Source organism: Canis lupus, chromosome 7 (assembly GCF_003254725.2).
Source record: "Canis lupus dingo isolate Sandy chromosome 7, ASM325472v2, whole genome shotgun sequence".
In the NCBI taxonomy this organism is placed as follows: domain Eukaryota; kingdom Metazoa; phylum Chordata; class Mammalia; order Carnivora; family Canidae; genus Canis; species Canis lupus.
In genome coordinates, this window is record NC_064249.1 from 38958525 (window position 1) to 38967622 (window position 9098).

Genomic DNA, 9098 nt, shown 5'->3' on the forward strand with positions numbered 1-9098 from the left:
CCGGAACAAAGGAGGTGCCCCAGGCGGCTGGGTGAGCCTCCTGCCAGGGCAGCCTTCCCCCTCCTGCTCTGTTCTTCCTGTTTCAAAACTTGGAATGGAAAACAAAGGGGTCAGATGTTGTTTTATTCTCCTTGAATTCAGCTTCAGGTGCCTGACAAAGGGCGGAAGAGCTCCCCACCCCTTTGCTTTCGGTTTTGGGGGCTCACCACAGTTCTGGGAGGGCTCCTGCAGGCAGCCCAGATGTGCAGACGTCCACCTGCCCCGGAGCCTGCCCCCCAGGCCCGCCAGGCCCCCCGACCGCAGGCTATGCAGCCCCTGCCCTATTCCTGCTGCTGGGTTAGAAACCATGCCCTTTTTAAAAACTATTTTTTAAAAATATTTTATTTATTTATTTGAGAGAAAGAGAGAGCACGAGCAGGGAGGAGAAGGAGAAGCAGACTCCCGGCTGAGCAGAGCCCAACACGAGGCTCGAGGCTCGATCCCAGGACCCTGAGATCATGACCTGAGCCCAAGACAGCTTCACTGTCGGAGCCCCCGAGGCGCCCCGAAACCACTCTCTCCTTGAAAGAAATATTAACAGAACTGCCCCACGCCCCAGTTGGCAGCAGCAGAGTCAGGAGAGGAGCTCAGGGATGTTGTTAAATATTAACAAAGCGAATTCAGAATTTCTAGCATTTGGCACACGGGCACCGGGAATGATAAACATTTAGAAACGACTCCAATCTCACCACCAGGAGGTGAGACTCATCATGAAGCACTCCTGAGCCGATGGCCCGACAAAGCAAGTTCATTCAAAAGCTGCTGGGGTGTGATGCTGGGGAGACCCGAACCCTGGTCCGACCATGCCCGGCCCGCCCCTCTCTGCCTGACGCCAACGCTTTCTGCTTTCTTCCCGTAGCCTGAAGTCAATCCTCAGGGGACAGACCTGCCAGGGAAGTCTCAAAGGCCCTGCTGTGAGTGGCATACTTCTTGCAAAATGTATTTAAAGGCAGAGGATGTGGTGGAGGCCCTGGTGTGTGTGTCTTGGGCAAAGAGCAGCTCAAGCGATTGCAGGACTTTCTGCCAACCAGTGCCTGGCATTTTGCAACCACTCAGCAACGTAAAATCACCAAGCACTACCAGTACTTTAAGGGGGGATATTTTTTGGATTCCCAGGTACTTCCAAATGGTAGGAGAGACTTTTTTTCCATGTTAGTTACTCTAAAATGTTTTGGGGTGGCAAAGGACTGACCTACCTATCAAGTGGTCAGTCTAATGTCACTGGGATGAGCGACAGGGTGATGACCTTCCAGCCAGAAGTGTGAATCCGGGGCCCCCAGGAACCACAGGTCTCCTGCCGAGGTGGGGGTGAGGGGCTGTGCTCTGCACAACAGCACACTGGCTCCACTTGCTTTTCTAGGCAGTCCAAGTGTCCGACAGCATGTGGGGCTTCGCTGGGAAGCTTTACTGAAACGATCCCTTCAAAGCAGGGTGCTTCATCCTCCCCCAACTAATTTATACCATATTTTGATAAGAATCGCAGGCATTCCTAGAATTTGTTGTAAAATTTTTTAAAATTTTGTTTTCAAATTTCTTCCATAAGAGTTCAACACATATTTGCCAAATGAATAAATCACTGAGTCAGAAGTAGTTAGTGATGACTTATTTTTAAATTGAAACCTCACAACAGCCCTTTGAATAATCCCTATGATTTTTCTTATTTTGTAGATAAGGAAAGAGCCTGAAAATAAAGTCTAAGTACCTTGCCTAAGGTCCCCAGTGTTGGGAAAGAGGCTGGGGTCCTGATGCAAGTCTCCCTGGGTCTGAAGTCTGCAGGCAGTATCCCTCCAGCTTTTTCTGGTGTGGACTCCTGGAATTGAAAGAGAGCCATTCTCTCTCGGCTACTATTTCCCTGTGTGTGTGGATAGATAGATAGATAGATAGATAGATAGATAGATAGATAGATGATAGATAGATGATAGATATAGATAGATATTTATTCATTCATTTATTTTAGAGAGACACAGAGAGAGACAGACAGACAGTGAGCAGGGGGAGAGCAGAGGGAGAGAATCCCATGGAGTCCAACTCGGGGCTCTATCCCAGGACCCTGAGGTCATGACTTGAGCTGAAACCAAGAGCCCGACGCTCAATGGACTGAGCCTCCCTGGCACCCCTCCCCATCGGACTCTGTATGCTTATGTGTCCGAACACTTGCTCTGCAAAACTGGGTGCAGTCCACAGAGTTTGACATGTCTCTCTTCTCCTTGAAAACCCAATAGGTTAACTGAGGCTCACTGGCATTTGCTGACACAGTCTCCCTCAGAGAAGTGCTCTCTTGTTCTGCTAAGGATAGTCCCATGAGCCTCGCAAGGCTTATTCTCCTCCACCCTGACTGAATGACAGTGAGATGAGGTGACTGGGGCCAACAGTGTGCTTCTATGGTATTTACTTTTGTTAATATTTCATATTTTAGTGATTCTCAAAATGTATTTTCCTAAAGAAATTGGACGAGTACTTCACACGCTTGCCAGCATTTTCTCACTCTTGGCCTTGGTCTCAAGAAGTTAACAAGATTTTGAGGTATGCCACACTGGAAGCCATCTTGTGTTGTATTAAAAAAAGTTTGCATGGCATGAATATCATGTTTTAGAGCAGTCATTCTTCATCTGAATCTGATGGGCACATCCTAAGTCAAAATTTGCAGGTATGCCCTGTGTGTATGATATAATAAAAATATTTTTAAATCAGAAATATTTATTTTATTAGAACATTGGTAGGACCAAGTTTCACCCATTAGGATGGGTAATAACAATAATAATAAAAAAAAGCACAAACCAGAAAAGAGCAAGTGTTGATAAGGATGTGGGGAAATTGGAACCTTTGAGCACCATTGATGGGAATGGGAAATGGGTGTAGCCACTTGTATATGGTGGTTCCCTTAAAAACTTTAGCATAAAATTACCATATGGTCCAGCAATTTCTCTTCTGGATGTATACTCCAAAGAACTAAAAGCAGCCATACTTCTACACTCATGTTTATAGCAGCATTATTCACAGTAGCCAAAAGATCGAAGCACCCCATCTAGTCTATGGCTAGATGAGCAGATGAACAAAATGTGCCATGTACATGCAATGGAATATCATTCAGTCTTAAAAAGGAAGCAAAAACAGTTGGTAGTACTTATATTGAGTAGGCATTGATGAGCAAAGTATCTTCAAAGTAACAGGCAGGACTTCATGTTGCCCTTTGGATGTAATACGGAAAACTCATTATTAACAGGAACCCCCATTTGACCTTATGGTTGCGAATGTTGAGAAGGGAACCTTGTCCTGGCAAACTCATGGTCAGCTCTCTAGGATCTTCCCACAAGCATATACACTGTCCAGTAGGCATATGGGAAGCAAAACTACGGTTAAGGCAAAGGATGTTTCTTTAGAAGTTGAGCATAAATATTCCTGAGCTGCCTGCCCTGGGACTGGAAGGAGTCCCAGAGGGAGCCTGGGGCATCTTCCCTTCCGATCAGGACGGGTGTCTTGGCTTAACTTGCAGATCAACAGGAGTTGTCTCTAGGGCCAGGAGAATGAATACAGAGAACATCAGAAGGAAAATAGAAAAAAAAAAAAAAAGATATGGCAATTAAAAAAAAAGGGAGCTCTATGTATTTGTAGAAATGACACTTTCCAGGGGTGCTGCTATGATGTTATTCTGTGGGTTATGCTGCAGGAAGGCTTTCCACCTCATACTTTCGTGCTTTCCAAATGAGATCGTTCTGGATAAAATCTTCCTTTATTACCTTACATGGGGGAAATGTTATTGTACTATTTTAGAAATCTAGGGATGAAGGTGCCTGGACGGCTCAGTCTGGTATGTGTCTGCCTTGGGCTCAGGTCATGATCTCAGGGTCCTGGGCTCAAGCCCCATGTTGGGCTCCCTGCTCCGTGGGGAGTCTGCTTCTCTCTCTGCCTCTGCCTGCTGCTCCCCCTGCTTGTGCTCGCTCCCTCTGTGTCAAATAAATGAATAACATCTTTAAAAAAATCTAGGCATATAAAAACCATGACTATATAGCCAAATAAGCTTAAAGTAGACCTAAAATGGCATTCTGTTTAACACCATGCCTTACACTGGAGAACTCCCAATTCAGACCACTGATTCCGCAGCGGGGTCCTAGCCTTCTGTATTAAACTAAACAAGCCTGGGGGGATCCCTCGAGAAGGGGAACTTCTGAGTACATGGATCCAGGGACACTGCCGTCCTCTGCTTCACTGCAAGAACTTAAAACAGTGGGACACGTATTGGTGAGAAAGAAAAGCAGGATCTGATGTGATAATCTCAATAACTCAGCTTGGCTTATTATATTCCTACCCCTGCCCACTGCTCCTCTAAGCACTTCTTGGGTGTTGATTTATGTAACCCCCATGGTGGCGCTGGGCCAGGGTGGGAGGTGGTGTGAACCCCGTCCTAGCACTCTCCTCCAAAGTCTGGATCTCATCTGCAAAACAGGGATCTGTCCCTGTCCTAATGGCAATTGTGAGGATTAGCTGCACTTAGACATGTTAGTGGGCACAGCATACAATAACACTTTGTGTTATTTTATGACCTTATTTTAGAGTTTATAGCCTCATTTTATTTTATAACATTTTATTTTTTTTTAAAGATTTTATTTATTTATTCACGAGAGACACAGAGAAAGAGGCAGAGACATAGGCAGAGGGAGAAGCAGGCTCCCTGCGGGGAGGCCGATGTGAGCCTTGATCCCAGGATCCCAGGATCACGACCTGAGCCAAAGGCAGACGCTCAACCACTGAACCACCCAGGTGCTCCTAAATGTTACTTTTTAAAATCCTACTGTATTTTTCCTGTGGGGTTTAGACGCTGCACACAGGTGCCTGGTTTGTGTTGGCACAGCTCTAAAATAAAGGGTGAGCCCCTGAGGGCACCTCCCACCCCAGTCTAGGAGGCAGACGGAGCACACAGACACTCACCTACATAATGTGCGGTCACCATTCTGTGCCAGCACCCACCAGTGCCAAGTCGTAGCCCCTCGGCGATGCTCATGTTTAGCACTTGCAATTGTCCTCAGAGCCTAGCACTAATACTGTGCCCCTCCTTTTAGTAAAAGTGGGGAGTCCCCGCAGTTGGCATCAGCATAGTGGAGAAAGAGGCAAGGAGTGTCCGAGGCCTGATGTCTGAGACCCTGCTGTGTAGGCAGCCCTTTCACTCCTTGCTTCTTTATGGCTCTGATCAGCTCAGTGAAATTGGTGTCATCATCCCCATTTTTAGGAAGAGGGCACAGACTGGGAGGGGTCACCAAGCTGGCCCAAGGTCATGCCCAACAAACCAGTGCTAGAGCAGAAGTTCTGGCCTACAACTGAGGATTCCAGAGCTGCCATGCTTCAATTCCCCAGCCAGCTGATCTGGTCCCTGGGGGCAGTTCCTGGGCTTCCAGAGGCCACATGAACCAGGGACCACCTGACCCCACTGTCTTATCAGTGGGAGGCTTCCCAGGCTGATCAAAAAAGCAGCTGGTGCATGGGCTTTTTGTCCACATTTTGGGGTCACAGAACATCGCTGGCCATGCTGCCTGAGCACACCTGGCACATGAACTTGCCACGACTCTGACTCTTTCCTCCAGGAGTCTTTAACTGATTATTTTTTATTTTTAAAAGATTTATTTATGAGGTGGGGGAGGGCAGAGGGAGAGAACTTCAAGCAGACTTCCCGCTGATTATTGCAGAGCCCAGGGCGGGGCTCTAATGCCCCTGAGGTCATGACCTGAGCCCAAGTCAAGTGTCGGTGGCCTAACCAACGAGCTGCCTAGGTGCCCTCCTCCAGGGATCTTTTAATTCTGATGCCCTAAGTCTGGGCTCTGAAGAACTGCTTGTCTGTTTCCCTCCCCAGTGCTAGTCTTGGAAGACTCACTAGATCACTGTAATCTTTCTTTCCTACAGTATCCAGTGCAATTGGATCTATGTAAAACACGTCCCAGGGTGATGATACAAAATATTTGAGACGGATGTTATTATTTTAAACAGAATTTAAAATTTGCATGAATTTAAAATAAAAGTTGCATAATTATTTTATATCTTCACTTTATTTGAAGCAAGAGCATTCTAACTGATTGTACAACCCGAAACCTATTTGGAGCACAGTGGTCTGTTGAATTATTTTATTCAGAATACATAAAAGACTGTAAGTGCAAGTGATTCTGTTTTCAGACAGAATGTAATTGCAACAGTTATGTGAAAGTTGTACACAGTTGGCTCGAATATAACAGCTCTCAGTAGTGCACAGCTTGAGTATTTTGGCAGAAAAAAAAAATCACATATTCATACTTGAATTGCTTAAGATATTCCTTTGTTTCAGTTCTTCCACCGAAGCCAAGGATAGCAGGGCTCTTGGGTCTATCTTTTCAAAGCTTCCCCTTCTGATAGTGAAATAGTAAGAAAAAAGAAGCAGGTAAGTGCTATGAATATATGTAAGTGTAAGTGTTTCAAATAAGGATGAACAAAGTCGTTATCAAGATGGACCTAATTCCTTGATCGTGGTAACCACAAACTCCGATTCTGTGTAAGTAGAAATGATTCAGATCAAACTTCAGTAGGAATGTGCTATCAGATGGCCCCTGGGATACGTCCGTGTCATGATGATTTCCGCGCTCCAGTGTCTATCTAACAGCTTCTCCCTTATAAAGCAGGACTGGGGCGCCTGGGGGCTCAGTTGGGTATGTGTCTGCCTTTGGATATCAGGTCATGATCTCAGGGTTCTGGGATCGAGTCCTTGGTGGGGCTCCCTGCTCAGCGGGCAGCCTACTTTTCCTTCCCCCTCTGCTTGTTTTCTCTCAAATAAATGAATAAATAAAATCGCTAAAAACAGCCTCAACAAAACAGTACCGAAAGAGTCCAAATGGGCTTCCTCACGTCATGTGAAACTGTGCCTAGACCTGCTTCCCAAAAGAACTGTTTCAGTCCTCACAGCCCAGATCCTCTGGGAAGCTAAAGCAGAGAATCTCCATGAGCGATCACACCGCAAGGAGGTTCCTGGGTTTCCCACATGAGATTTCCTGGCCCCACGTGTGGTCTCTGGCTCTGTCAGTGGCCAGGCGGTGGGCTTTGCTTCCCCACTACCTCACTTTCCTTGCAGATTGTGGGAGGGCACTGTGCCACTCACTGCTACCTTAACAGCAGTGCCAACACTCTGCTCTTTTTTTTAAAGATTTATTTATTTATTCATGAGAGACAGACAGAGAGAGACACACACACACACACACACAGAAAGAGAGAGGCAGAGACACAGGCAGAGGGAGAAGCAGGCTCCTCCCAGGGAGCTCAATGCAGAACTCAATCCTGGATCCCAGGATCATGACCTGAGCTGAAAGCAGGCACCCAACCGCTGAGCCATCCAGGCATCCAAGACTCTGCTCTTTAAGTGACTCTGACTTTATATATTCTGAAAATCCACACTTGCTACATGTGATTGATGAACATCTCTCTGAGAACAAACCCTGGAAATTCTCTACTCCCAAATATACACACTTTAAGTAGTTTTTGTAAGAAAAATGAGAGGAAAATACCAATTATTCCTTTATTGAGGAAGTAGCCTATGTATCAATCTGATTTTTCACAACACACCTCAGTCCACTAGCTAGAAATAAATAAGTATTGCTTTGTTTCTCTGATGTCAGAAGCAGCTGTTTTGAAAAATATTTTTGGTAATTTATAAGGTAAAATGTTAGCTCAGCTCATTCTAGTGATTTACAATCTTTTAATTTCATTTTGTTATGAGGCTTTTATAAACCTGACTTTGAAAATGCAACATGTGTGTTTAAGAGAATCTTTTGTCTCATAAACGGAAATGATCCAGGAAATGCGTATTTCAAGGGAAGGGCAGTGAAATCTTGGTTCTGGGCAGGGCAGATGAGAACAGAGTAGCACTGCTTGGCCATTAGGAATAAAGTCTATCTTGGGGCCCCCTGGACCTGGGATAGGTACCCATTTCTGGGTCATCTGCTGCAAAAAAAATGAGGCAGGGTTGATATTATCTTAAACGTTAGACAACCAGGGTCCATGGCTTTGCCAAAAATCAGGTTTTTTGACTTTGGAGTGCAATGTCCATTTTTGTAGCTCAGATCTCCAAGAAAACTCCACAACAATGAAGACAGTTTGATGTCAGGACTTGTTTTCAGGAAAGGCTCCGATAAAAGCTTTCACACTGGATGTGAATGACTGAGAAAGCTCAAATAGCTTTTTTTTTTTTTTAAAGTAGTAAACTGAGTGTTTTGTAGCTCATAACTGTTAGAAAATGAGAACTCTTGCGAGTGAAGCTGTGCCATCAACAGGAAAAGCCTGTTTATTATTATAATTTAACTGACAGAGTTTTTGACATTCACTTAAATTTACCAGTAAGTTAGGCTAACCTAGTAGTTGGGTTAAGAAGTACTTGAAGACCACACTGCAAAACGGGGAACTTCAATGGACTTCTTTAAACTCTCGACCTCAGAGTAAGGAAACCAACCAACCGATGATGATAACTTGAGGCACAAAAAGCTATAGGATCCATACCAGATTCCGAGTTATCGATCGCCGCTTTGGAGGCCAATTAACACCAGCCTTGTGGGAGGCGGGTGGTAGCCGGGCGCACAAGGCAAGAGTTCTCTGTCGCCGGTCACATGTTAACGGCGTACTTTCTGGCACCTGCGGCCAGGACCCCCGGCCCCCTGGCTCCCCAGACCCCGCGGCACCCCTGCCCCTCGCTCGGGTCACTGCGCCCCCCGCCCCACCCCTGCCCTCGCTCGGGTCACTGCGCCCCCCGCCCCACCCCTGCCCTCGCTCGGGTCACTGCGCCCCCCGCCCCACCCCTGCCCTCGCTCCGGTCACTGCGCCCCCCGCCCCACCCCTGCCCACGCTCCGGTCACTGCGCCCCCCACCCGCTCGCGGCCCAGGCCGGGTCCCGCCGCCGGGACAAAGGAGCCGGAGCCCTGGAGGGGCCGTCGGGGCGGGCCGGCCGCAGCCGCCCTCGCGGTCGGGAGAGCTCAGCCTGCGAGTTGGCGGGAAGCACCTGCCGCCCGCGACAGTCGGCCCGGACTCGGCACCGCGCGAACTGACGGACTCCTGGGCAG

General features: G+C 47.1%; 1 long non-coding RNA gene across 1 annotated transcript; it reads right to left on the bottom strand.

Annotated features, from left to right (window-relative positions):
• Nucleotides 1-6055: 6055 nt before the first annotated feature.
• On the bottom strand, nucleotides 6056-8700 carry LOC118355175 (uncharacterized). The gene is made up of 2 exons (XR_004817099.2): nucleotides 8542-8700; nucleotides 6056-6407 (listed from the first exon to the last, which is right to left on the bottom strand). It is a non-coding gene; the product is annotated as an uncharacterized LOC118355175 (long non-coding RNA).
• Nucleotides 8701-9098: the final 398 nt, after the last annotated feature.